The sequence below is a fragment of the Helianthus annuus genome, chromosome 1, assembly GCF_002127325.2.
Source record: "Helianthus annuus cultivar XRQ/B chromosome 1, HanXRQr2.0-SUNRISE, whole genome shotgun sequence".
In the NCBI taxonomy this organism is placed as follows: domain Eukaryota; kingdom Viridiplantae; phylum Streptophyta; class Magnoliopsida; order Asterales; family Asteraceae; genus Helianthus; species Helianthus annuus.
This window is the reverse complement of record NC_035433.2, coordinates 48,371,830-48,393,187: the sequence shown is the minus strand read 5'-3', so window position 1 is coordinate 48,393,187 and position 21,358 is coordinate 48,371,830. Positions and strand designations below refer to the sequence as shown.

The following is a 21,358-nucleotide window of genomic DNA, read 5'->3' as shown; positions in this document are numbered from 1 at the left end:
CGTTGTAAACTCGTTGCATGTGTCATCTTTAAAACAATGTGTGGTATTTTATTTTTAAAACGTGAAGTAATGGATGATCATCATCGTTTTAATTTCATATAGCTTTGTTGTGATTAAGCTATGGTATTAAGAAGTCACACCAAATAAACCCACGCTTCCGCAAAGCCAGGGTGTGACATTTTGATCTACTCAAAGACGAAGGACGAGCACGAACAGCATTTAAGAGCTATCTTGGAGCTACTTAAAAAGGAGAAGTTGTATGCCAAGTTCTCGAAGTGCGAGTTCTGGTTACGCGAAATCCAATTTCTTAGACATGTGGTTAATGGAAATGGAATCCATGTGGATCCCACAAAGATCGAAGCGATAAAGAACTGGGAAACTCCAAAGACGCTAACCGAGATCCGACAGTTCTTAGGTTTGGCTGGTTATTATCGAAGGTTCATTGAGGATTTCTCAAAAATCGCTCAACCTTTGACTTCCCTTACCCAGAAAGACAAAAAGTTTGATTGGGGAGACAAACAAGAAGAAGCGTTTCAGTTGTTGAAGAACAAGCTTTGTAATGCACCAATCTTATCGCTACCCGAAGGAACGGACGATTTCGTGGTATATTGTGACGCCTCACGTCAAGCTTTGGGTTGTGTGTTGATGCAGCGACAGAAAGTTATTGCGTATGCTTCTCTCCAGTTGAAGGTCCATGAGAAAAATTATACCATGCACGACTTGGAGTTAGGCGCAGTGGTATTTGCGTTGAAGATCTAGCAACATTATTTGTATGGTACGCGATGTACAATCTTCACTGATCATAAGAGCCTGCAGCACATATTTGACCAGAAGGAGCTTAACATGAGACAAAGACGCTGGGTAGAACTGCTGAACGACTACGACTGTGAAATCAAGTATCATCCACGGAAGGCGAATGTGGTCGCCGATGCCCTAAGTCGGAAAGAGAGGATCAAGCCCATAAGGGTTAGGGCTTTGGAAATAATTGTCTAGACAGACCTCTCATTGCGCATTCGTTCAACGCAGAGAGAAGCTCTGAAAGAAAGGAATATTGAGGACGAGTATCTCCGTGGGATGGAGAAGCAGTTGGTACCAAACGAGGAAGGAACTTTATGCTTCATGAAACAAATTTGGGTTCCTCTGTTTGGTGGATTGAGAAAGGTTATTTTCGATGAAGCTCACAAGTCGCGGTACTCGATTCATCCCGGAGCGGATAAGATGTACCAAGATCTTAAGGATTTCTATTAGTGGCCAAGGATGAAAGGCGATGTTGCAGTATATGTTAGCAAATGTTTAACATGCGCTAAGGTAAAGGTCGAATACCAAAAGCCTTCAGGTCTTCTACAGCAACCTGAAATACCCAAATGGAAATGGGAACAGATTTCAATGGATTTCATAACAAAATTGCCAAGGACGCCCAAAGGTCACGACACGATCTGGATAATAGTAGACCGTTTAACGAAATCTGCGCATTTCTTGCCAATCAAGGAAAAAGACAACACAAGTAAACTAGCTGAAATATACATGAGAGAGATCGTCGCACGTCATGGAGTGCCTCTCTCAATCATCTCTGATAGGGATGGGAGATTTGTGTCAAGGATTTGGCAGTCCCTTCAAGAAGCATTCGGATCTCAGTTGAATCTATGTACAGCTTTTCACCCGCAAACAGATGGACAGAGTGAACGAACGATTCAGACATTAGAAGACATGTTGCGAGCTTGCGTGATGGATTTAGGTGGAAGTTGACCATTGGTCGAATTTTCATACAATAACAGTTACCATGCAAGTATTCAAGCCACACCGTTCGAAGCTCTTTATGGACACAAATGTCGATCACCGATTTGTTGGGCTGACGCAGGTGATACACAACTAGTTGGTCCGGAATTAGTCCAAGAAACGACAGACAAGATTGCATAGATCCGTGAGCGCATCAAGGCGGCTCGCGATCGACAAAAGTGTTATGCGGACCGAATGAGGAAACCTCTGGAATTTGAGGTAGGAGATATGGTTTTATTGAAGGTTTCACCCTGGAAGGGTGTGGCAGGCTTTGGAAAGCGTGGGAAGTTGAATCCAAGTTACATTGGCCCATTCAGAATCCTGCAAAGGATTGGGCTTCTAGCATACAGATTGGACTTACCTGCTGAACTTAATGGTGTTCATGATACATTCCATGTATCAAACCTGAAAAAGAGTCCAACTCAAGAGACGGTTGTCATTCCTGCCGACGAAGTTCATATCGACGACACGCTCCACTTTGTCGAAGAACCAGTTGAGATTGGAAGATTAACAAGACACGCAGGAGTAGTGTCAAGCTCGTCAAAGTTCGATGGAATGCACGACACGGCCCAGAATTCACATGGGAACGTGAGGATCGTATGAAGGAGAAGTACCCCCATTTATTTCCCAAGACCCCTGCAACTAGAGGCAGAACCTAAAATTTCGGGACGAAATTTTCTTAACGGGGGGAGAATGTGACAACCCTCACATTCATAGGTATCTGTACAATTAATTAATTTTTAATTTGTGCCTAATGACTGTGCTTGATTACAACCGTGATTAAACTGCTTTCTGTTTTCTGTTACATACATACATATGCATCACATTTCATACTGTCACTTCATTTATTTCATACAAACATTAGTGACAAACTTGATGCAAAGAGCACAGTTAGCACACTAAATGGATAACCCAGAAAACATGCTGACAATGCCAGCACCTAGACAGACAATGTTTTTGAGGCCAGTATGAGCCAGAGATAGAATACTACACTAGTAGGGAGTGTAGGGAAGTGAGGACCATAAAACTGCGTCACTAGGTGATAGTTATAGTGCCGGGAAGTGCCTAAAACACACTTTAAATTCAGAATTCTGCACTTAATAAACAAAATTCAGCATTTAACTATGCTAGTAAAGTGCAAAAACTTAGCAAAATGGTCCTAGATACTTTCCAAAGTGTTGGGAATTAAACGTATCACTAAAAGTAATATAAAAGACACCTTATGGATTAATTTAGCACTTTAACGGACAACACCCAACCGAACAACCGGACATTACCCGGAACACAAAAATATTGTCAAACACATTGTTTTTATTTTTCTGAGCTAGTTAGGGTCCCCGAACACCCTAACACACTATATATTTGATAACACACCATAACACACTAACAATATCATTGAATCCTAACTAGATTAGTAACCATCCATTGAAACCCAACCCTATACCCCCCCCCCCTTGGCGACGGTTACATGGGTGACCCACCCATTGATTTTCTTGATTATTTTATTTGATATTGTTGGTGGATAATAGAACATGATACACAATGGATAAAAGTGAAAGTGGGTTATAAAAATGGCACAAGGGATCATAACCTCTCATTCTCAAGCACAACATCAAACTTCACTCTATCCCTTCTCCCTCTTTGGTCTCGGCCGACCCCCACACCACACACCATCACCATCATTCAAGCTTCATCTTCCAATTTAAGGACATCCAAAGGTGCTAGAGACCATACAATCAAGCTTGGTGTGTTCGGAAGCTCAAGGACCTCTTTCATCTTCTTTTATCCTCCACTTTTACACTCTTGAACTCCCCTAGCCTTGTGCTAGTGGTAAGTGTCTTAGATCTTCATTCTCTTCTTGATTTTGATGGTTAATAGTTAAAAGAATGATGAAAAGATAAGAACTCTAAAGAAACATAAACAAGTCTTGGAATATAAACTAACTAGTGATGAAGTGTGGTTAAAATGGTGATGAAATCATGTTATTCTTGTGTTATGATGTTTGTTGAATGTTTTTTGTTAGTAAAAATGATACGGATCATCATATAGACTTGCTAGATCATGTTTAAAAACATGAACTAGCAAGATGGAAAAAGTAAGAATGTTGTGGGTGATGGAATCATCCACACATAAACTATGAACTTGAATAAATGGGTGTTTTCTTGAAAAATAAAGATCAAAATGAGTTATAATCTTGTAGATCTAAAGATCCATGAGTGGTTTTTCGAAAGAACCAAGTGAAAAGTATGAGTTTTGTTAAAACTTTGATCTTACTTAAGCTAATCATATTTTTGGTGAATAAACAAGTGTAGAAACACTTGTGTAATAAGAAAATTTCACAAAGAAATATTTTTAGAAAATATGACTAGAAGTTGTGAAAATACAAACTCTTTAAAAATGAAGTTGTTAAAGAACCAATCACATTTTGGAAGGTAACAAGACTTACTAAGTGTGCTAGTAAGTTACTACATGTTTTTATAAATTTTTCAAGTTCATGAGATTATGGTTTATGCTTGTTTTTGACAAGTTTGGTAAATAGAGGTTGTATGTTGATGATTGAGGATTGATTGAATGATTTTACAAAAGAAAATGATATGCTAGTAAGCATGGACACCTCCATTTACAAAGGAAACTCTGGCGAAAATTTTCTAAAATTTCAACACTTAGAAAATATTTTTCTAACAAGTGTTACAAATATATTTTTAACTTGGTTTTCAAAATAAACTTCGCCATGATTTTTATTGCAAAAATACTAAATGCCGGAGGTTGATTTTCGTAAATAAAATTTGATAAATATATATGTAGAATATATATTTTATACTAAAACGCTTGTGTGATTGTTTGTTTATTCCGTGCACTAGGATAAAATAATATAACTATTGTATACCATAAAAATTACGACTCCAAAATAATACCAAAACTCTCACGAAATAAATATTTAAATTACGCAAGCATTATTGCAATGAGAAACGTTAAAACGTAATTTATGTAATATTTCGGAAAAATACTCTTACACATATATTTTTGGTAAAAATATTATTTTGGAAAATTTATGAAGTAAAATATAATATTTTTGGGAAAAATATATATATTTTGAATTAAGATGTTTTAGACAAATAATTTAAATATATTTTTCTAAGTGGGACTTAAAATATATTTTTCGAAAATTACAAGTGTACATGTATAAATACCCCCATCCTTGGGAAGGAAATACACATATAAAATACTTGAGAAGTGTGGATACGAAATAGTTGCCTAACTATTTTTCCTAAACACAAAAGTTAAGTTAAAATAATAATTATTATTTTAACAAGTATAATATCAAAGTAACGCAACTCAAAACATTAAACCCTAAGCCAAGGCACGGCTCATTCGTCTAATAGACATTAGTACATGTAGGTCGTCGCGCAGCAGATCGAGTTTGAGATTGACGTTACGGGATACGCACTTCTGTGAGTTCATGTCCCCCTTTTCTCTTTACTGTTTTCAGTTTTATACTTCGGGGGTGAAATACATGCGACAATTATTACAAACATTTATTTACATGGTATGGTTAGCGTAGGGAGGGTTTTTACTACTAGATCATGTGAGGGGTGGGTACAACACTTGAGGCCATTAATCCTCGTTGTTAGGACCGAGGGATACAAGAGTGATAGATCTATTTGGGTGTAGCGAGCCCACACCCGTAAGGCCGGGGCGGCCCATAGAGGTGATTGTGTCTTACAGCCGAAGCCCGATAACAAATTTGCTAGGTTTGAGTTTTCCTGCACCTTTTCACACATACTAGTGGCTTTGCAACCCATTGGTGATCTCTTTTTCCTTACTGCTACATACCAGGGACTTTTACTCATAATTGAAAGGTTTATACATACTCACTTTTACATGAACTCGCTCAACTTTTGTTGATTTTTCAAACTACATGTATTTCAGGAAATTAATGGATCTGGCGAAGTGTGCAATCATGTCAAGCTGCGTAGGGAATAATGATGTCATCCAGGTTTAGGAGGTGTGAACCTTGCCTTGACGGGTTACATGTCTCTAAACCATGTTTTTATTCAAGTCTTTTGTTGTGTCGTATGAACACGTTTTAATTATGTCATGGTTGTATTTTGTTATATGTGTCGACTTTTAAAATAATGATGTTGTGGTAACTTTTAAAACTTAATGAATGGATGACTATCATGTGTTTTTTTTCATATAGCATTGTTGTGATTGTTGCTATGGTATTAAGAAGTCATACCAAATACACCCACGCTTCCGCAAAAGCCAAGGTGTGACAGAGTTTGTGCGCTTTGTGTTAGGATATTGTTTGATTATTGTGTGATTAAATGTTTAAGATGTTTTGTTTTCTTTTGTCATATTTGCTTTTGTGTTACATGGGTGTGTTACTTGTGCAGGAAGTAGTACATGCATACGCGGAATTCTGGAAGAACTTCACCGTTGGTGTTCGAACCGAAAATCGAGCAAGTCGTGCGAAGAAAACTAGCCAACCGGTCAGAGGCAACACTTGCCCCTAACCCACCCAACGAAAACTCGCCACATACTCCATCTTTTGGAACTGTCCAAATGGATCGTTAAAACTCAAACCTATGCCAAGCACAAAACTAAAATTATCCACTAGAAAATTAAAAACTCCCACGAACCCTAATAAATGAAACATCAACCCCAATTGAGGAACCGGTCATAACCACAACATTCCCTTGGGTGACCAAAACCAAGCAGGTCAATATGATCAAGATATTACCAACAGTGACGAGTTGAGGAACAACATTCAAGATGATGACCCGTTTAGTGTTCCCGGTTATAGTTCGTCGGAACGAGTAAGTGTTCATACTTACCAGTTCTGAGAATGATGGAGATGATAACGCCTATGAAAACAACGGGTTTTCAAGCGCGTATCAACTAACTTTAGTGAAAGTTTATGCATCACATGCCACATACATAACCTATTCCTTGTATCAAAAAATAAAACAGAAATAGCCTTTTTCATTGTTGTATCTTGGTCAAGGACAACAACTTTTGGTTGATTACCAACAGCTTTAAAAACACTCTGAACAACCATATATACGTATCGGCCATTTCTGACGCCAATAATGCAACACCTAATGTGACATTGTTGTGGTGGTTATCTATTCCAGTAAAAAGTACAAATACCATAGAGAACGCCTCTAAAACAAAAATAGGGAAATGCCAAATATAATGAAAACATGAAAATGCCAAAATAGATATAATGAATTCCAGTTCATACTTGTTAGACCGGTAGGTGGCGTCAGATGAAATCACATCGCCAAACACTTGATAATTACGTTTACATTGATCATCACACCAAAACAACCCCTTCATCCGATTGTCATCGCCTGTGAAGTAACCCTTATGAAAAATTAGGGTGAGATTGTTTCTTTTCGTGCAGGTGTCTCACAACCGTGTCTGCATCGTATTCACCAATGAACATATTAATTTGCGTCTTGTAATTATTAAAATCAACTTTACTTGCACCCATATCTTTAAAACTGCCAAAAACAGTCTTCATAACATTAAATGCCTTAACAAGGCCCAAATTTAACTTAGACATGTTATGCATAACATGCTGCTGAAGTTGAGTGATGTGTCGTTCTGCGGTAGGAAATACTTATTAGGCTGATCAAACTCAATACAAATTTGTCCTCCACAACCAGCCCTCTTCGAAAAATTGGATCTCACACTCTTTCCTTCTGCTTCAGATCCAATATATCAGCCTCCTTATTCTTGTATAAGCCAGATTTTGTACACATATAATACTTTATATGTTTTTCTCCCTTCGCGTTTATCTTTTAAGTCCCTTTCCTGATAGCAAAACCATCAGCTGTTGCATATTTAAGATAGAAAGTATAAGAATCATCAAGGCATTCGAAAATCATTCCTATCTGTGGCTTTAGATTTTCTTTAACGTTGGGAATGTACAAAGTAAACCCAAATTTTGGACAAATCCTTTCATTAGACGCGGCGGGCTCACCTAATAAAAAAAACACCATGATAAAATTATATTAAAACATCAAAGTATAAAACACCATTCATTAAACACGACTATATTGATTGAAAACTCCATTAAACATATTAAAGGATGAGTAGAAAAACAAACGCCATTATAATACAAATAGTTAAAAAACGCCAGGTCATTAACATGAATTGCTCGAACGACTATGTAACAGAGATAAAAGAAATTTACAAATAAACATAATTACAAAAGGATGAGTAATCACTATTTCATTACTATATTAATTGAAAACGCCATTAAACATATCAAATGATAAGTTTAAAAAACAAACGATAAACTAACATTGATGATAATAATATGATGAAATACCAAATTAAAGCTGTTATAAGACAGATAATTAAAAAAAGCGCCAGTCAATAACATGAATTGCTCGAATGACTATCTAATAGAGATAAAAGAAATTTACAAATAAACATAATTACTTTGTAACTCACAATCCATATCAGACAGCATGAAACTCGGGAAACTCGGACATGAGGTCACAGCTAATACAAAAAATTTCGAGTTAGATTTAAAAGGAATAAACACCCTGTCAAAAAGGGAGTGTTTCAAAATATGAGTTAATTACGTTTTTCGTCCATGTGATTTGCTGAAAATAACCATTACAATTCATTAGTTTAAATATTGCTAAACAATACCAGTACTTTCACTTTTGTAACAATTACATACAGTCTAGTCTACGTGGTTAACTCCATCCAATTCACCATTAAGTTTTTGGTGAAAAAACTAAGATACCCCTCATTTTAAAAAACAATATTATAAACAAATGAGTGAATTACGTGTTTCGTTCATGTGGTTTATTGAAAATTACCATTACAGTCAGTTAGTTTAAAATTACAAAAACACTACCAATAATGTTTTTGCAATACCCCTCATTGAAGAAAAATATATATAAAGAAATCTCTCTCTCTCTATCTCTCTCTTATGTTGCCACAATCAACAAACATGACCACCACCACCATTCAGCAAAGCCACTACCAGGGGTGTGCGCAGTTTGGTTTTTGGGTAAAACAGAAACCGTAACCGAAAATTTGGTTTTTGGTTTTTGAAAACCGTCCAGTTCAGTTTTTTCGGTTTTAGCAACGATTCGGTTCTATTTTTCGGTTTTTGAAACAAATTACGTAAGATTCAAAAATAAAAGTAGTATAATTCAAAGTTTAAGAATCTTTCTTAAATGTTTACATCTAAGTTAATATATTTAGTTTTTTAAATTATATCGTTCACATAAACCTAAAATTCTAATCTATTTTAATCTTTCTCAAAAGTTTTTATTAAGAAGTTTTTTATAATACTTTTCATATAATTTTTATGTTAAATTTTGTTATTTCTTGTAAACAATAGATAAATCATTTCAGTAATAAATAAACATGTGAAAGTTCTTATAAATTATTTCAATGATTAATAAATATATTATCGTTCTTATTATGAATATTTAACAATCTAGAATAAAATTATTATTTTTTGTAGCATGAGTTAAACACTTAAACAACATAAAAAAATATATGGATTTGGCCTACTATTATAACTTATTGGTTCGGTTATTTTGGTTATTGAAAATGGTTATCCGAAAACCGAACCGAAATTTTCAGTTATTAAAAGTCCTAAACTGAACCGTCGGTTTTGTTTCGGTTCAGATTTTTCGGTTATTTCAGTTACGGTTCTGTTATTTTGGTTTTCTGCTCACCCTTAGCCACTACCACCTATTCTCTATGTGTCTATTTCTATCAAATCACAACTCGGCCACCCACCACCTTGACTTGGTCCAACCTGTTCGAGTTCCTCCACCCCACCCAAACCTTTCTCTCCCAAACTCGCCACCACTGTCCATAAACCTGAGTACCGGTACTGTTTTGGTAATTTTTAAGCTAGTGGATTGTAATAGTTATTTTCAACAACCCATAGGGATGAAAAACGTAATCAACCCATTTGTGTATATATTGTTTTTTTTTTCTTTTTGAATGAGGGGGGTTTTTAGTCTTTCTACCAAGTAAAGTTAATGGTAAATTAGATACGTTTAACAAATGTGGACTTTAATTGTTATAAAAGTGAAAGTACTTTTACTGTTTTGACAATTTTTAAACTAATAGATTATAATGGTTATTTTCAACAAACCATATGAACGAAAAACGTAATTTTCTCTTTCTCTATATATAGTTAATTAATTAATTAATAAAGGTTTCTAGATACTATTAAGCACCAATAGGAACTTAAGAAATCATTTTATTTATAATCAGAGACACTTTGTGAAGACCAGGTGTGAATTTTAAATTATTGAGGGATGCATGGATTTTTTACACTTTTTAAAAACAAATTGTAAAAGATGGATCGATCTCATATTAGCAAGTTGTAATAAATTGCTAATTTGGTTTTTATTTTATTCTAGATTAGGTAGTGGATTCCAGAATAGGAAAAAAAATGACATTAAAATCCTTAGAAAACTTCTATAAAAAGCACACGATTTTAAATTTTAACAAGAACATGTGTAGTGGGGCGTTATGCATTCACATAAAGCCCCTATAAAGCCCCAAACACCATTACGAAGGGCTTTATGAGACAAAAAAAATAGTGGAGCGTGATATATATAGCGCCAAGTATGGGGAAGATTTCAAAGTTTGGACCAATCAAAAATTAGTTAGTGTTTTTATAATTAATTAATAAAAACGAAAATCAATAATTAGGTATTGATGGTAGGGGCTTTATGACTACGGGCTCTAGTGATATAACGCCCCATAAAGCCCCTGTGTGACGTGGCACGACACGTGTCGCATAACGCCCCACAAAGTGCTTTATGACTACGGATGGCCTAACCATACAACTCTCGGTTGAGCTGCAACATTTAGAATGTTAAAGCAATCAATAGTTACAAATGTAGTTGCAAATTAAATCAATGTATTTCAGCTTTTGTGGGGCTCCATCAAGAGTTAAGGTGTTGTATTATCATTCATATTAGGGCTCTAATCGAGTCGAGCCAGGGTGGGTAGAAGCTCTAGCTTGAGACTAAACGAGGTAGCTCGGCTCGAGCTAAAAGTTAATCGAGCCTGGCTTGGCTCAAGCCACGCTCGGTTACAAATGAGCCGACTCAGCTCAAGTCATTTCAAATCGAGCTTTTTTAACTAGCTTTTCGAGCGACCTCTCGCATAGAAGACATGTTTATTTAGAATGGCTAAAATCTTATTACAACCAGTAAGAAGCTAACAAAAATACAAAGGGAACATTACATGAAAAGAAGTGGATTTTGCATCCCCTCCAACCCACTAACATGTAATTTTCTGTTCCTATTAACCAACCACCAAATGAATAATTAAGAATAGAATAAAAAATAAAGTCGTTCCTCTGATCACTTTGCTAAAAGACCATATTGTTTTGAAATTTCCATAGCACCAACAACATTGTAAGACTAATCCCATGAATGACTTTTTTTTTCTTGTTTGGTACTGGAAGAGAATCAAGCCAAATCATCACCACTGAATAACTTGAATCAAAAATAGGTGAAACATCTAACCATTTAACAGTCGCATTCAAAGTTCTTGCGGCTATCTCACATAGGAGACATGTATTCCTACTTATACACGCCCTGTACCCTTCTCCCCAGGTGGCATATATGAAATAACGTTACTATATGGTACAAAAGACCGTCTTGTCTTGTTGAGGCGTTCGATTAACCGATAATAGGTAATGCTAGGCACACTACATGCCCGTGTTTGTTGAGTGTCAATGGTAGAAAATGTCACACTAAAGGAACACTGAGGCAATACATGCATGGTCGGTTATATCTAAGTTAATCTATAATGGGAAAATCACGAGAATAGCCAAGATCACGCCGTTTTTTCAAAAATAGCCATTTGAAACGGCTCAACGAGCCGTTTCAAGAAGCTGACACGGCTCAAAAAATCCTTTCAAGCCAACCCACCCATGATTGTCACGTGTCCATTTGTAGCGGCTCAACGAGCCTTTTCACCAAAATCAATGTTGCTGTAACGGCTTAAAAAATCCTTTCAGCATCAACCAACCACATTGCGCCACATGTATTCTAAGCCTTTTCAGTTATTTGTAAAGGCTCGTTGAGCCTTTTCACCGAAATCGAGGTATGCTTTATTTTATATATTTTTCCACCATGATTTTTAAACGAGTGTAACTTTTTCATATGGTAATATTTTTTTTATAAAAATACACCAAATTAAAGATGATAAAATTATCTTTAGTTTGGTATAAATTTTTTTAAAAAAATATTGTCGTATGAAAACGTTATACGAAATCGTGGTGGAAAATATTATAATATTTTTAAAAAAAATTTACACCAAATTAAAGATAATTTTATCATCTTTAATTTGGTGTATTTTTATAAAAAAATATTACCGTATGAAAAAGTTACACCCGTTAAAAAATTATGGTGGAAAATATATAAAATACTTCATACCTCGATTTCGGTGAAAAGGCTCAACGAGCCTTTACAAACAACTGAAAATGCTTAGAATACACGTGGCGCAATGTGGTTGGTTGATGCTAAAATGATTTTTTAAGCCGTTACAGCAGCATTGATTTTGGTGAAAATGCTCGTTGAGCCGCTACAAATGGACACGTGGCGCAATGTCACTGGTTGATGCTTAATGGATTTTTTGAGCCGTGTCAGTTACTTGAAACGGCTCGTTAAGCCGTTTCAAATGGCTATATTTGAAAAGACGGCGTGGTCTTGGCTATTCTCGTGATTTTCCCATCTATAATTTTAGTTCAAAACTATATCAAGGTCAAGTACAGCAGATCTTTGGTAAGTTGATTTGTTTAATACAAAATTATCTTCTTTTGGACTTGACACAAAAAAATATTTTTCTTTTAGGCAGTTAGGAAATTCCACCAATAGCAAAACTAAGGTATGATCTGAGTAGGGTAAGATGTAAACAACTTTACCTCTACCCCGTAGGAATATATATACTGCTTCTAGTGAGACCCCCCAGCTCAATTGTCAGAAAATATACATCGTAAATCAAATGTCAGAGGCATACATAACAAATCAAGAAAGTTTTATCTGTGTTACATGACTCCGGTCTATGTAGTGTACGTAGGGCCGCAAGTGTGCGCTTGAGCCATAGAAACTCAAATTAATCATTATTGTACGTGTATCTCGCTTCTCCATCCTTAGATAATGCCCATAAGGGTATACGGGGCATCAGCGGGGAGTGCCTTCGCCGCCATCCCTGCGGTGACCCAATTCGGTGAATGGGATCGGTGGAAGGTTACCGCGTGAAGGGAGAGAGGGAGAGGGTAGCCTCCAAGCTTTTCAACCAATCAAATTATTTTCTTTTTTTTTCTTTTTTTTCTTTTTGAATAAAAAAGCAAGTTCTTTCTTAGAGGAGTGCCGCCATCAAATTGAGAGTGTGAAGGAAGTTTAAGAGGGGAGTTGACGTGGCGCGTGCTGATTGGCCGTGCGTAAGAGAGGGAACTCCCCTAAAAGGGGAGTTGACGTGGCGCGTGCTGATTGTCCGTGCGTAAGAGAAGGGACTCCCCTAAGAGGGGAGTGCCCCTCTCACCCCAATGATCTAAGCTTACAAAAACTTTCACCAACATTATGTTTCACATGAAGAAACACACTTTTAATTAAACCACCTATTTTTTTCTCAGTTTTAAGTTAAAGATTCTTTTAAGAAAATCACAGTTTTTAGTTCAAACAGTTATGATGAGATCCAGAAAGATAGGGTAAATAAAATCCGAAAAACTAACATTTAATCTAAACAGTAAGAGAACATTTAAAACAAACTAATGGCAAAAATATGATTTCACGAGGAAGACTGACAGTTTATGTTTATTGTTATTTTAAGCATATGGCTGAAACATCCGACACCATGGACTACGGCTGTGCTGACCCCGTCATGATTTCCACCACATGGCTATCACCAAAACCGGCAACACGCAAGCCTTTTGTTTTACCGCTTAACTGGAATAACCAGTCAAACGTTTAGTTTATCAATTCCAAGAAAATATACCATGTATGTTGACCTTTCAATAAATAGTTTTTTTTTTTTTTTTAATCATAAGTGTTTAATTAGCACCACAGAAAGAATTTGATGCCATGGATGTGAATGCTCTTAAACAAGAGATTAAGACCAATGGAGTGGTGGTTCGTTGGTAAAGGTAAATCCTTTAAACACCTGGGTTTGGAAGGGAGGTTTTAGGCTCAAGTCCCACAAAATGTCCTTAACCACTAGGCGTCAGTGTGGGGCTAGCCCACTTGGTAGAGACATGCCTTTTAAAGGAGAGGTCTTAGGTTCAATCCTGGGCACGAATAAATAATTAGAATTATTGGTATAATAGTGTAGGAAAAAAGATTACCATTAAAAAAAAGTATGAAAAGTGGTAATAAGGATGTTTGGTAAGTGCCAATGAGGTGGTTGTGGAGTGGTAAGTGAGAGACTTGGTGTTCTAAGAGACCAAAGTTCGATTCCTGACCTCCCCATTATTTTCCGCGGCACCTGGTAATGATGGGAGACTAGGCGAAAAGGTGGGGATCGCTAGTTCGATCCTTGAACTGAGCGGGTTTTACCTCACCGCACTGTTGTGCCTTCGGATGAGTGTTCACGGGCTTCGGCCCTAGGTGAGGGTTTTCCCTGGTTCGGAGGCGAGTGTATCCCGATGTGGTAAATTTCGCCAGTAGCCCATTTGAAGGATTCGTGAAAAAAGATGTTTGGTAAGTCCAGGGGTGTGGTATACCGCTCCTGGCCACATCACCTTCAGTAGCGCCCCACACTCACCCCCTGCCCTCCAAAGAGGGGGCGTCATTGATGGCCCGCCAACACACTAACTTGCCCATCAGAATAAAAAAGGAGGAACTTAGAAAAAAGATAAAATAATATAAGTTCATAACACATAACCACAACCGATTTGCATCATGAATTCGGCTAACACACACACACACACATATATATATAGGGGATGGATCATGAGAAAACTAATTTAAATGAGAAAACCAAAAAACTAACTAAAAAAGCCAAAAAAAAACATGCCAAAATTATTTATTTTTTTTTAATTTTCATAAAAAAAATCGCAGCTTTTTATGAATGGAAAAAAATTTAAAAAAAAAATTAAAAAAAAAAAATTTTGGTTGTACTGCACATGTGCACTATCATGTGCACTATTATGGATATAGTGCACATGTGCAGTACAACAAATATTTTTTTTTTTGAAAATTTTTTTCTAGGCATAAAAACTAGTGATTTTTTATTAAAAATTGTAAAAAATAAATAAATTTTGGTATGTTTTTTAGTTTTTTTTTGGATTTTTTAGTTAGTTTTCTAGTTTTCTCATTTATATGTAGTTTTCTCATGATCCTCTCCTATATATATATATATATATATATAGGGTAAGGTTCATGCGAGAACCACCCTTATTGCGAGAACCGCGAGAACCAATGTGAACACAAAATAAAATCTAAAAAAAATCAAAAAAGCACTCAAAAAATTTTTTTTATTTTTTTTAATATTTTTTAACAAAAAATCGCTATATTTCGTTCCATAAAAAAAAAAAAAAAACTTTTTTTTTCGAGTAACAGTTATCCATGCACATGTGCATATGTATCATTACTTCAACAAATTCGGTAATACATTATCAGGAATAGACAATTGCACTTTAATTTACAATACCATTAGTAATACACTACTTTTTACATTACCAATATTCAAAATGCACATGTGCATAATTAGGTATAACCATGATATAAATTGTTTTGGTACAAAAAGTTTGTGATTTTGAATGGAGAAGTAGACCCATATGCATGTTTTTTGGTTAGTTATATCTAGTGGTTGATGGTTTGGTTATAGTTGTCAATTTTTTATGTAATATGTTGATTGGATGGTATAAATGGTGTTTACATACATGTAATAAAGTGAAAATATTGTTAATGGTATTGTATTATGGATGGTAGGAGGTAATGGTATTGTATTATGGATGGTATGAGGTAATGGTAGTGTATTATGGATGGTATGATAGATGAAAGGGAAAGTGTATTCAAAGTGGTGTACCAAAACACCTTATTTCATGTTGATACATATAATGCACATGTGCATTTCTAATATTGGTAATGTAAAAAGTAGTGTATTACATATGGTAGTGTAAATGAAAGTGCAATTGTCTAATATATGTAATGAATTACGGAATTTGTCAAAGAAATGACAGAAATGCACATGTGCATGTTTGTGTATTATGGATGGAATGATAGATGAAAGAGAAAGTAGTGTACCAAAACACCTTATTTCCTGTTGATACATATAGATGCACATGTGCATTTCTAACATTGGTAATGTAAAAGATAGTGTATTACACGTAGTAGTGTAAATGAAAGTGCAATTGACTATTATTTGTAATGAATTACGGAATTTGACAAAGAAACGACACATATGCACATGTGCATGGATAACTGTTACTCGAATTTTTTTTTTTTTTGAATTTTTTTTTATTTTTTTTATTAACAAAATATAGCGATTTTTTCAAAAAAAAAAAATAGTAAAAAAAAAAAATTTTTTTTGGGTGTTTTTTAGATTTTTTTAGGAATTACTGTTTGTGTTCACACTGGTTCTCGCGGTTCTCGCAATAAGGGGTGGTTCCTAACGGATCTTTGTCCTATATATATATAGGGTAGGGTTCCAGCGTGAACAACCTTCAAAGAGTGAACTACGTGAACATATATGGACCCTTGATTTCCTTTTTAGTTGTTAAGGGTAGGATTGTAATTATATAAAAAATTAGATTTAGATCATTATTTTAATAATTAAATTAAGTTACATCTTTCCCAATTTAAATTCATTATCCACATTATGTTTATTTATTAATAAGATAATTATCAAAACAAACAACAAATCACCAGATTTCAATTTTAATTTTTATTTCAGATTTCATCACTATAATTCAAATTTTGATTTTTAAGATCCACGTAACTTTCATATTTCAACGGTATACACATGTGTACTTGGATATAAATAGAATAATACACATGTGTACTCAGCATCGTACATATGTGTACAGTAATTCACAGGTGTACATCAACATTCAATACAAAAAAAATTCTGAGATATCACAAAAACAGACGATATACACATGTGTACATCGCATTAAAAAGAGGGCGAAATCAGAATACACATGTATACATCGCATTTAAACAAATAATTATTTTAATAATTGAATTAAGTTACATCTTTCCTAATCCTTGATTGATTTGTGAGAGATTTACGCAATCAATTTAAGAGGATAATTGATTACTTGATTTGTGAGAGATTTATGCAATCAATTTAAGATTGAAATTACACATATACCCTTTTTGTATTTAATTAAATGGGAAAAATTAACCAAATAATTACCATCATGCCACTCACTTTAATCTCAAGATCATAAAAATCAAGGGCCCAGATCAGTTCACGCAGTTCACCCTTGGGATTTTGTTCAAGTTTGAACCTAATCCTATATATACATATATATACATATATGTATATATATATATATATATATATATATATATATATATAGGGCTTGGTTAGATAAGAAACCCCTTCTTTTTAAGAAAACTATGGAAACCCATTCTGAACCATTGATTAGCTTACATCTAAGTTGATCAAATGCCATGATTATTTTGGTGTTAATAAAAATAAAAGGAAATACAAAAGACTGCCAACTTGTACCATCCAAGGGCATTTTCGGTAGGTAACATAAACATCAAATCACCATAAAAGCTTCTCTTTCTCTTACCTCTTTCTCTTACCTCTTTCTCTTTCCTCTTTCTCTTTCCCATTTCTTCTTCCCTGATCTTGAAGACAACCATAGCCACAACCATAAAAGCTTATCCGGACAGTTTGAAGACCCTTCTTCGTGTTCAGGTGTTGTTGATTAGAGAAACAATAACCTTTAGAGAGAGAACGATGACAAGATAAATGTTTTTAGAGAGAGAAAGTTGATGTTTTAGAGAGAGAAACAACAATCTTCATCATGTTCATCTATAATCTTTATTTTTTTAGAGAGAGAGAGATTTGAATGTTCAAGTGTGTGTGAGAGAAGAAGGTTTGAAGACCCTTCTTCGTGTTCATCGGACGGGTATAGATCCGGTAAGTGTTCTTGAAATATCATTTCACACTTGATTTTTTGTTGAAATGGTTGTTAATATGTTTTTATGTGCTGAAAGTGTTTTAGTAATGGTTAATGGGGTATCCATGGTTAATGTTCATGTATTTTAAATAAATCAAAAACTTTAGGATGAAATTTTGAACGAGTTTTTTTTGTTGGTTTGGTTGCTTGTTAGGGGCTTTTGATCTTAACAGTAGTTGTTCTTATGTTGGTTTGGGTTGCTTGTTTGGGTTTATGATCTGAACAGTAAGTGTTTTTTTTTTTTTTTGGTTGCTTGATTCACAGACTCAGGCCCATAACATGTGTTAAGCCCCATGTTAGAATCTTATATAACGTGTGTTAATTTATAGAAACAAACCCATAAAGATATTCAATTGACAAGCTTGGTGGATTTAAATAAATCCAAAACTTTAGGATGAGATTTTGAACGGGTTTTTTTGTTGGTTTGGGGCTTTTGATCTTAACAATAATTGTTTTTTTTTGTTGGGTTGCTTGATTTACAGAGACAGACCCATAACATGTGTTAAGCACCTGTTAGAATGATATATAATGTGTGTTGATTTACAGAAACAGATCCATAAAAGATATTGAATTGACAAGCTGGATGGATGTAGGCGACGTTAATGCGGGGACATTGAATAAGTCACATCCTTTGGGAAAGATGTCTTCGTTCATTTATAGCATGTGTTGGTGGTTCATGCTGTAATAGAACACCATGATGTAACGTGTAATATGAAACGAGCCATTTATGGTAACACATGTACCGGTAATTTTGGAATATATAATATTGTATTCATGTATAAGCTAGTGGTTTACAAAACACCATGATGTGTATATACTGATCTAACATGTGTTACAATTTGTCTGTTCGGAACATGTAATTGCTTAACATGTGACAAGGGTGAAAACAGTCGACGGGGGCGATGAGTTTAATGGGGAGCTTAGTTAATATCGTAATCTTGTTGTAACCCCACTTGTATACATATGATAACATGTAAGCATCCATTATAACCCGACTTGTATTCATGTATATGAAAGTGGTTTGCAAAACACCATGATGTGCATATACTGACCGTAACACGTGAACAAGTTAACATGGAACATACAAGTTAATATCGTAACACCGCATACCTGAATAAAATGTGTTAAGCCTTTGTTATACCTGAATACATGAGTATAAGCTAGTGGTTTCCAAAACACCATGATGTGTATATACATACTGTAACATGTGTTAAAGTGACTGAAAATGTATAACGTGTGTTAAGCATCTATTATAACGTGTGTTAAGACTTCCATAATGGATGAATAAACTACAATAGTAACTTAACAACAACAGAGTAAACATGATATAACGTGTGTTAAGCCTCTATTATAACATGTGTTAAGACTTCCAGAATGGATGCATAAACTTCAATAGTAACTGTGACAGTAGAGGTACAAATACTGGCGCCTCCACCATTATAATCTTGTTGTAACCCGACTTGTATTCATGTATATGAAAGTGGTTTGCAAAACACTATGATGTGCATATACTGATAGTAAAAACGTGTACAAGTTAATATGGAACATACAAGTTAATATCGTAACACCGTATACCTGGGATAAAATGTGTTAACCCTCTGTTATAATCTTGGTTTAACCTAACATGGTGTCATGTATAAGCTATTGGTTTCCAAAACACCATGATGTGTATATACATACTGTAACATGTGTTAAGCGACTGAAATGTATAACGTGTGTTAAGCATCTATTATAACGTGTGTAAAGACTTCCACAGTGGATGAATAAACTCCAATAGTAACTTAATAACAACAGAGTAAACCTGATATAACGTGTGTTAAGCCTCTATTATAACATGTGTTAAGACTTCTAGAATGGATGCATAAACTTCAATAGTAACTGTAACAGTAAAGGTACAAATACGGGCGCCTCCAACAGAAAATGTGTTAAGTCTAGACCGTTTTAACATCATGTACTAGAGAAAACAAGAAGAGTCTCACATTACATATTACTAGTAAACAAAAATACATAGCACTAATACGTGTTACGTTGTACATGGGTTTCATGTCACATGTAACACATGCATGTCCTGAAGTTCAAACTATAACACGTGTTAATTGTGTTGTGCTGTAACATAAACATGGTCATGATCCTTAAGCATCTGATCCACGTTTGACGAAACCAACGGACCCGAGAATTGGATCTTGTTTCCCTTGTATCCATCACCATCCTAATAACAAAAAGATAAGATAATCGTTAAGTCGTTAACCACACATAACTATTAACACATTCATAGCCAGAAAATCTAGTAGAATCACCACCTGGTAAGGTAGCTACGGGTTGTAGTAACAGGATATGTCATCTAGTAGAATCACCACCTGGTAAGGATGAAAAAAAAAGACAAACATTTTATTGAAAATAACATCACCGAAAATCAAAGAACTCAGAAAAAAACTCAAAAGTAATGAATCTAACATCAAATCTGCTTCAAACCCATATGTTTGAAACACATATAGATCTGAAACAACTAAGAAGACCTGATTATTGAAGAAAGAAATTGGGCACACAAAAATTTCTTCTTGGTCTTGATTTAAAATTTTTAAATAAACAAAAGAAGCTCTGATTTTAAATCTATCAAATATCATAAAAAGTATAAATTTAAACAAATTACATAAATAGCAAAAAAACGTGTTTCTCTCACACACATTTGTGCGTATGTTCTTGGTGTCCAGATGAACAAGATGAATATTGTTGTTTCTCTCTCCAAAACATCAGTTTTCTCTCGCTAAAAACAGAATTAAAGATGTGATGAGAGCAACACCTTACTTTCTTTTCTTGAAGAGCTTCGATAATTGCTTCGATCCTCAGATTTGGTGGCTTCAATAGAAAGTAATGAGTATAAGATCTACCCGGCGACATTAACGGGTTATATGATGGATTTGTCTCAATGGACATTAATGGAGAAAGGAATAAATGAAGAAGTAAATTGTAAATGAAGATGTGCAGGACATTAATGAAGGTCTTTCTTAGAAATGAAAATGATAGATATGGAGTTAGAAAGATACATTGGGAAGATAAATGGGTAATAAATGTTGTCAAATCATAGTAGACAAAAGTCAAGTTATCTTTTAGAGTTAGGTAGTATAATGTTGAATTTACCAAAGTGCCCTCAAAAGCAAAAAGAAAGATGGAGATGGCTGGGACACGTGGCCAATTGTAGGCCTTGTAATGGGTTTTCAAAGTTTTCTCAAAATAAGGGGTTTTCTCTAGAGCATTATCCTATATATATATATATATATATATATATATTATAGTATATCTTATAATGTCATAGATAACATGTAAGTCAAGCGTGGATGTATGAACACCTCATTGTATGATTCACCAAAGCACAAAGTTTACCAACTTAGTTGGTAAACCCGGTTGGTCATGAATGAAAGTAAAGTATAA

General features: G+C 34.9%; 1 long non-coding RNA gene across 1 annotated transcript; it reads right to left on the bottom strand.

Annotated features, from left to right (window-relative positions):
• Positions 1-20,090: 20,090 nt before the first annotated feature.
• On the bottom strand, positions 20,091-21,154 carry LOC110936061. Its single transcript, XR_002589676.2, has 3 exons — positions 20,735-21,154; positions 20,230-20,286; positions 20,091-20,138 (listed from the first exon to the last, which is right to left on the bottom strand). It is a non-coding gene; the product is annotated as an uncharacterized LOC110936061 (long non-coding RNA).
• Positions 21,155-21,358: the final 204 nt, after the last annotated feature.